The sequence below is a fragment of the Orycteropus afer genome, unplaced genomic scaffold (assembly GCF_000298275.1).
Source record: "Orycteropus afer afer isolate SDZICR_OR568_19922 unplaced genomic scaffold, OryAfe1.0 scaffold00163, whole genome shotgun sequence".
Taxonomy (NCBI): Eukaryota; Metazoa; Chordata; class Mammalia; order Tubulidentata; family Orycteropodidae; genus Orycteropus; species Orycteropus afer.
The window spans coordinates 5,635,856-5,645,534 of NW_006921750.1; the positions used below are offsets into that span (position 1 = coordinate 5,635,856).

Below are 9,679 nucleotides of genomic sequence, written 5' to 3' on the forward strand. Positions count from 1 at the left end.
TGGTATGTTATATTCATTACCTCAACTGTACTCACACATTTTAACAAGTGACTTACCAGTTCTTTCCACTAAAAGGGGAATCTTTTTTCCTACACTTTGTATCTGGTTTTGACCATCTTAGGAGCTCTGATAGCATAGTGCCTAAGGCACTTGACTGCTAACCAGAAGGCTGGTGGTACAAACCCACCAGCCACTCCTCAGAAGGAAGGTTGGGCAATCTACTTCCATAGTGATAACACCTGGGAAACCCAAGAAGGGGTCGCTATGAGTTGGGTCTGACTCACCAGCAAATAACAACAACAACAACATTACATATAAAAATTTTACATATGTTTGACCTTCTTAAATAATTTATATGTAAATTATTTGGAGATACATACATATAGATAGATAGATAGATAGATAGAGATAGAGATATAGATATTTGGATAATTATAGACTCAAATTATAGACTCAAATATGCAGCAATTAATTGAATTTTAATGTAGGGAAGTTTTCTGGAAACACGAGTTTTGTTTTTTTGTGTTTTTTTTTAATATCAACTTACTTGTGACCAGAGGTGTTGAGTTCTTTGGAATTACTTAAACCCAGAGATGATAGAGAACATGCTATATTATGCTGTGAAAGAGATACAGACATCACACAGAGTGGGCAAAGAGACTGTTCCAGACAGCATCTCATTCATTCATTCAATACTTATTGAGCATCTACAAGATATCAGATTGTATGATAGGTCAGAATTATAAAACAGTGATTGAACTAGATGAGAACACTTCAATTCTGAGATTTATGAGAATTTTCTACATTAAGACTCAAGTAATCTTCAAATGTTGTTGTTGTTGTTCTTGATAGATGCTGTTTAGTTGTCTACTGACACATTGTGACCTTTTGCACAACAGAACAAAATATTCATGGTCCTGCACCATCCCTTTGATCAGTTGTGCATCAGACGATTGTGATTCATTCAATTATCACTTGATAATTTTCAGAAGATGATTTCTAGGCCTTTCTTTCTTACTCTGGAAGCTTCTCTGAAACCTTTTCAACAGAAGTGGTAGCAATGCATGAGGTGCACTGGTCCAGAATTGAACCTTGACACACCACATGTGTGGTGGTTATGTTTTTCTGTTAACTTGGCTGGGTCTGGTTGAGTGACTGGGCAAATTGTAGTAGTTATTCCCCATTACGAGACTGGCAATCAACTCCATGGTGGGATCTACCACAAGCAGCTGAGTAGTTGTTTTAGTGAATGTGGTCAGCTTCCTGTAAATAAGCAGAAGCAGCTTTGGGAATGGTCTCTAGCTTATGGCATCTTGAAACCTGAATACAGCTGTGTTCAGCAGCATGCCATGCTCTGCTGACCTTGGGACTTATGATGGACTTGAATTAATAGCCTGCCATGTGGTTTGATAATATTGGGACTGTGCCTTTTTACTTGTCAACCTTGGATTTGTCAGCCTCAGCAGCCAGGAGCTGTCTGAATGAAGAAATACCTTTAGCTTCAGTGGGCCGGCAGCAGGAGGCAGAGCTGGACCCCAAGGTTGAGGGGTTTTCACCCACCCCTAGAGCCTGGCACTCTGAACTTGGACTTAAAGCCCCTAAACTGTAAGAGAATAAACTTCTGTTTGTTAAGGCCATCCCATTGGTGGTATATTCTTGTCAGAGAGGCACTGTTGTTGTGTTGTTATGTGCCATCAAGTCGGACCCGACTCATAGCTACACTCTTTGGGTTTCTGAGGCAGTATCACTATGGAAGTAGATTGTCCCATCTTCCTTCTGAGAGGTGGCTGGTGGGTTTGAACCACCAGCCTTCTGGTTAGCAGTCAAGTGCCTTAGCTAGGTAACCAGAACAGATACAATCCTTTAGAGAGCAGAAGAAGAATAAGAAATAAAATTACCTCCATCGAACTGAAATCAGCAATGGATGTGTTGAAAAGAAATATAAATAGATCACATTTCATAACAAAGCCCAGCCAAAGGAAAATTGGACTGTGTGCTTTTCTGGAAAAGTGTTTTGCTTTCTCTGTGATTGATGACTTGTCTGGTGAAAGGGTGCTGAGAGTAATAATGCCACAGCCTACTCTCAAGGCTAGAAAAAGCTGTCAGTTCTAATGTTACAGAGGTGAGAGGAGGATTGAGATTATGGAGCTGAAATGGCCACAAACAGTCATCTGATTTATGCACATGATGCAGGGTGATATTGTGCATAATTGCCTTTAAATTTATTTGATATATGTGTTAGACTGAGTTCTCTAGAGAAACAAAACCAGTAAAGCTTATATATAGAGAGAAAGAGAAATGTATCTTAGGAAAATTGCTCACACACTCATAGAGCTGGCAAGTCCAAAGTTCTTGGATCTAACATCAAGCCAGAGGCTTTTCCTGACTCTCACCACTGCAGGGACTGAGGAGCTCAAGGTTGACAGGCAGTATACTGGCTGTTGACTCTGACAAATGATGAATCCAAGATCTCCAGGCCGAATGGTGGATTGTTTGCTCACAGACAGTTGTAAGCAACACAACGGAATTCCGATCCACAGAAGAATGTCTCTTTTCCCGGGATGTCCATAAATATACTGGAATCAGTCCACACCGTTAGGGAAACTCCCTTTCAATGGATTGGCTGCTCAAAACATATTCATCTGATCCCATCATGGGAATTACCATATCACAATGGTTTAAACGACACAGAATTGTTGTCCAGCCAAGTTGACACACAGCTCCAACTATCACAATATGTAAAGGGAAGACTAGAAAGAATTAGAACAAAAAGTTAATAGGAATTATTTTCAGGAGATAGTAATAGTATAAACTTATTTTTTATAAATATGATTTTGTGCTTTCTAAATTTTATTCATGAGCTTCTATACATTCAGTAAGAAATGTCTGTGTTTTTGTATGCATGTGGTGATAAAATACATAAAATACATACATACATATTTATATATATGTATACACACACACACACACACACACACACACACACATATATATAATGAAGTAGCATAATATAAAGAGTTTGTATAAGGATGAGAATCTGGCCTGTAGTCTCATCCAAACTCTTTAAAGGATAAAATATAATATGATATTATCCCTCTCCTTTTAGGATAGAATAAAGTGGCTGGAAAAGGACTTTCTGCCCTGCTTTTCAGGGGATATGATCTTCCTCTTGCTAGCCTCGGCATGGGAACAAATACCTGTCAGATTCAGGCCTGTGGCCACCACTCTGTTTCTTGCTACCACATTGTCTTAATGTCTGAGAAGTATCATTTTCCCTTGAATGACACAGTTCAATCCTCCATCATTTTGTCATATTGTGACACCTTGTCTGTTGTTATGATGTTGGATACTATATTCCTGGTGTTTTCAATACTGACAGGGTTACCTATGGTGACCAGATTTCAGCTGACCTTCCAGACTAAGATAGACTAGGAAAAAAAGCTTAGTAATCTACTCCCAAAAATTAGCCAATGAAAACCCTATGGATCACAGAATAATGTATACAACTTCAACTCATTTACTTTGGATGCATCATGAGGAAGAACTATCACTTGAGAAGGTCATCATGTCTGGTATAGTGGAAGGCTAGAGAAGTACAAGGAGTAAGTTAACACAATGGTGGCAACAACAGACTCAGATATAACAGTGATCATTAAGAGCTTCAGAACAGGGGCAATATTATGTTCTATTGTACATGAGGTTGCCATGAGTCAGGGTAGCTAACAACAACAGCATAATCTGGCAATCTGTGGTAACCCTATTCCCCTGTCCTTTGAATTTATAGCCTTTTTGGAGGATACATATTTTTTAGATCCTATGTATTACTTTCCAGATTGAAGCTTCTATTAGCCACCAGAGTCAGTGACCACCATCAGCTCTCCTTTTAATCAAAGACTATAGGGTCTATCCCATTTTTTCCTAATTTGCCTATCTTCCTAAATGAACTGAAACATACATGATGATATCTTGACATATGACATTCCTTTATCTTGTCCATGATTGGTATCATCTAGAAGCAAGCAGAATAGAGACTCACTGTGAATATGAGACAATTAAATCTTTCTGAAATCATTCTGGGAACTACCATAGAGTGATGAGCTCAAGTGTTAGGAGTTAGGAAACATTCAAGACCCATCTTCATAAATCCAATTTTGCCATATCAGTGGATGGACTCTGCCCTTTCTAGAGTGTCACCAGTGAAAAGCCATTTGACAATGATCTGCAGGTGAAATCTATAAAGTGGCAGATTTCAGTTGAGTTATTAAGATAAACCATATATAACTGATATGTTTATAATTTAGTGAATAGTTCTATGGCATATGTTTCACAGAGTGTGTATAAGAAACCACAATTTGCAAAAGAAATGCAGAATAACATGGCTGTCCTCACTAAGATGACAAATGCTGCCTACTGAACCACCATTGGGAGAGTCCAGAAACACATGTAAAAGACTTTTGTGATTCTGTCAGAAAAAAATCCTTTTGAACTTTAAGCCAGTATTCTAACATTTTAAAACACAAAACAGTACTTTCATGACATGCTTTTTTCACACCCTATGAACAAGGACTCCGCTAATTACATCTGGAAATAATCTATGGTAGAATTGTCTGTCAGTGATTTTTAACATAGGAAAGACACTGACACTGACATAAAAGTATCTTTGTCCCAGTGTTGAAATGTAGTGTGTTCTTTATTACAGGTTGGATAATAACTCATCCTGTCTCACCTTGAGATTGGAATCAAGTCTAAGATAGCTTTCACTGCCCTTGTCAGCCTGGACTTCTTAGGGGAACTATCAATAGTCCACATTTGTCTGTCAGCATAAAAGCAAGAGGCTTTGGATTGCTCACTTAGAAAGAATCATGGGCATGCAAGCCTTAAATTTCCATTACAAGCATAATTTCAAGTAAACCATCAGAGATAAATGACCCTATCTCTCAGTGCTGTATATAAGCTTATAGTATTATGTGGCAGGAACCAAGTTCTTTTTAGAGTTTTTGACTTTATGGAACACTTGTTTTATTTTCTTTGTCACATACCTAGCCCTAAGATCATAATGAAGTGTCAGCTTTTCAGCAAAGCCACTTACATTTGTTAAAATATTGTCAATTTTAAGACTATTTGGTTCAAAGTTTGGCAGATGTTCAGACACAGCTTTTTCCAATGGTAATATGCATGTACAAATAAATAACTCTAACTAGTCAAGCATCATCATAAAGAGATCCACTTGGTTACCAAAGAGTAAATACTAGAAATTTGTCAATTTTGTTCCTTTGAGACTGGGAATGGTTGTCTTTCTCTGCATGCCCCAACACCCTCTTCTTTAGCACTTCATTAATAAACCTTGGGTAAGCAAGTAAGTGGTGTTGATACAATGCCTGAGGATGCTTGAGATCAATTTGTTTTCTTAAGTAGTTTAAATGACTCCTCCCTGGTAATCTCATTCCCTATAATTTTGTAAAAATCTGCTCTGTCATCCTGGGGAGAGCATGTATAATCTCTTAATATAACTGCTGGCTACAAATCCAACTCCCAACACAATCATGTTCCCACTACTTAACAGCACTGTGGTTTTGAGAAAGCTATCTATGCCTCAGTTTCTCATATATAAAATGAGCAATATTCCCATATGTAAAATAATAGCAACACTTATAAGTTGCTGTGAGATAATATTTAGATCCATTTCTGACAGACATAGTGCTCATCAAACATTATTGTTATTATTAGGTGCTATGGAATGATGTCCAACTCATGACATCTTTATGTATAACAGAATGGATTGTTTTCCAGTCCTATACCACCCTCATGATCACTGGCACTTTCAAGACCATTGTTGCAGCTGTTGCATAGTGCCTTCCAACCGATGGGGCTCAGCATTCAGCACTGTAGCAGACAATATTCTGTTGTGATTCGTAGGGTTTTTTATCAGCTAATTTTCAGATCTAGATCACTAGGCTTTTCTTCTTACTCTGTTTTAGTCTGGAAACTCCTCTGAAACCTGTCCACAATGGTGAACTTTCTGGTATTTGAAATACTGGAAGCATAGCTTCCAGAATCACAGCAACATGTGAGCTACCACAGTACAACAAACTGACAGATGATAGAGAGAAGACTGAGGTTGTCAAAGAATTCACATTGCTTGATTCTACAATTGATGCCAATGGAAGCAGCAGTCAGGACATTAGACAACGTGTAGCATTGGGAAAGTCAACTGCGAAGGAACTGTTTCAAGTGCTGAGGAGCAAGGATATCTCATTGAGGACTAAGGTGCGCCTCACACAAGCCATGATATTTCCAATCACCTCATATGCAAGTGAGAGCTGGACAATGAATAAGGAAGACCCAAGAAGAGTTGATGCTTTTGAGTTGTGGTGCTGGCGGAGAATGCTGAAAGTACCGTGGACTGCTAAAAGAACTAACAGATCTGTCCTGGAGGAAGTGCAGCCAGAATGCTCCTTGGAAGCAAGAATGGCCAGACTTCGTCTCACCTATTTTGGTCATGTTGTAAGAAGGGACCATTCCCTGGAGAAGGATGTCATGCTTGGTAGGATGGAGGGTCGACGAAAGAGGGGGAGGCCTTCAAGGAGATGGATTGACACAGTGGCTGCGATGATGGGCTCAAGTATAGCAGGGATTGTGGGGCTGGCGCGGGATCGGTCTGTGTTTCGTTCTGCTGTGCATGGGGTCGCTATGAGTCGGAAACGACTCGACGGCACTTAACAACAACAACAACTATAACAAAAAATATAAATATCCCACAGCATTGGAATTTTATATATGCAAATTAATCTAAGAGAGGCTGTCAGGATGGGGAATAGGAAGCAATTGCCTAACAGGCATGGGCTTTCCTGATGGCATAATGGACATATTTTGGAACTAGATAAAAGTGGTAGTTACACAATATTGTAAATAAACTGAATGCCACTGAATGGCATTAATGGTTAATTTAAACCATTTAAAATGGTTAATTTTGTCATATGGTTTTTACCTGAATTTAAAAAAATTAAAATTTATTCTAAGTGCAAAAAAGATGAAAATTAAACAGAATACGTGCCAGAGGAGAAATCAAACTGATTTTGAATAAGCTAGATGTCCCTTGCTCTCAGTACATACACTGCTCTTGACACATAGTTTGTTGAGTGAATAAACAAATGATTCATTCTGTTTTCATTAAGGCCTAAATATACCCAGGTGAGTTATTTGCTTTGAGAATTAGCCAGTGGAAGTTTATGAGAAATGTTGAGGTTTATGAACTGTGTGTGACTCAACTGACAAAATTAATTTTTGTCATTTGCTCTTCATAATTTTTATTGATAATTCTGGATGAGCCAATGCCTGTCAGTATCTTCAAGCCTGTAATCATGATCAGTATTTAGCAATTTAGCAAACGAATGGAAATCTGTGCATGTGTGTATTTGCGTGTGTGTGTGTGTCCAAGAGACAGACAGAGGTTTTAAATAAGAGATGGCTTTTTATTCATATGTTTTGTGGTCTCAGTTTTCCTAATTAACTCACTATAAAAAATAATAATTTCTTTATAAAATCTGAAACTATAAATACAACCTTACTTGATAGAATTTCTGAGAATTATGACTCTAATAATTAGATGTATCTTTGCTGTTATGCTAAGGAAGACAGTTTATCTTTTTCTTAAGATTTCTACTTACAACTTTCAGTGTTTGCATAATTTTCAAATTCTGATTTCCTTCTTGGCCACAGGTTATAAGTTTAATATGGTTTAAAGTATTCACTTTGGCTTCACTCTTGGGCTCCTACTGATTTCTATTCTACCTGAGAATAAGAATGCTATCTTTTCATAAAAGTAGGCCATATATATATATACACACACACACACACACACACACACACATATATATACACATATATATATGTATATATATATACACACACACACAGATACACAGGTAGAAAGATATAGATAAAAATAGTTATCTCATAGTGCATGGCAGCACATAGCAAGCAATCAAAAAATGCCATGTGAAGAAAGGAATGCATCTGTTTTCTAAAGACATGATTATCATCTTTCTTATTTAAATAAATGTTTCACAATTAAAATAGATGCCAATCAGATAAATAATTTATAATTAAGAAAAGCATTAATATATTCAAGGTAACAAGTTTCAAATTTTCTCAGAAGGAAAAGCCTACTTACTAGAGAGTGGTAAAGGGAACCTAACAATTATTCTTGGAAACAAATAAAATTGAATGATATTTTCCTACTTATTGCTATTTTAAAAATATATTACTGTAACAGAAATCATTAAATCATTTGATAAATTGGCAAAAAGTGAATGAAATAGTGAATAATTAAATGCTTAAAAGAACATAACCAAACCAAACTCACTGCCATCAAGTTGATTTTGACTCATATACCTCTATAAGACAGAGTAGAACTGCCTCATAAGCTTTCTAAGGCTATAAATCTTCATGGAAGTAAACTACTTCATCTTTCTCCTGTGGAGCAGTTGGTGAGTTCAAATGCTGTCCATTTTGTTAGCAACTGATTGCTGTACTGCACCACCAGACTTTTTGATTAAAATAAATTACCATTTAAATAATCTAATCTCTGAGGTTGAATGTCTGGGCACCAGACCACCCCTGTTTACCACTCTGTTGATAAAAGAAATTAGCAAGTCAAGCAAATCTGTCAATCACATGAGCATGGGAGAGACATGGACACATTTTCTTATATTTAGTTGAAAACATTGTCAAGTTCATTTGTCATGGAACTAAGGGTCAGATAGATGAGATTGTATCTGTGACTTGCCTCAGATTTTATGACCTATATCAGATTGTTAATCCTGATAAAGGACACATTTCTCATTTAACAAATGGAAAAAAAAAATCCAAATCACTGTTTTGTTATTCAGATGTAGTACTTGATCTAGGGTCTGTCATGCAGAAATACTGCTTTACTTGTATTTATCCTTAACATATAGTACAAACAGATTTATGTTAAGCAAGTAGTTACTCTAAAGAAAATATCAGGGTTCCTAAAAGAGTTAAATATAGAATTACCATTAAAAAAGAAAGAAAAAGAACACCATCAAGCCAATTCTGACTCATAGCAACCCATCATTGCATTTCCAAGGTGATAAATGTTTAGGAATATAGGTTGCCCCATCTTCCTTCTGTGGAGCAGCTAAACCAAAAAGCTCTCTGCCACTGAGTTGATTCCAACTCATAATGATCCCATTTGGGTTTCCAAGGCAGTATATCTTTACAGGAGTAGATTGCCCAGTCTTCTTTCCATGGAGTGGCTGGTGGGTTTGAACCACCAACCTTCTGATTGGCAGTAAAATGGTTTAGGCATCACACCACCAGAGCTCCACTTAGCAGTCAAATGGCTTAAGCACTGTGCCACCAAAACACCTTTACAATTTACAGTTTCCATATATGGCCCAGCAATTCTAGTTCTAGGTATATACTCAAAATTTTTTGAAAGAAGAAAGAAAAACAGATACATATATACCAATGTTCATTGCAGCATTATTTACAGTAGTAAAAAGGTCTATCAATAGATGAATGGATAAATAAAATTTGGTACATATATACAATGGACTCTGATAGCATAGTGGCTAAGGCACTTGACTGCTAACCAGAAGGCTGGCGGTTCAAACCCACCAGCCACTCCTCGGAAGGAAGGTTGGGCAATCCT

The 9,679-nt window shown here is 37.3% G+C and overlaps 1 protein-coding gene across 1 annotated transcript in view; it reads left to right on the forward strand.

Annotated features, from left to right (window-relative positions):
* NRG3 (neuregulin 3) overlaps positions 1-9,679 on the forward strand; it is a 2,137,828-nt gene that overhangs the window by 1,851,810 nt on the left and 276,339 nt on the right. The window lies entirely within an intron of this gene.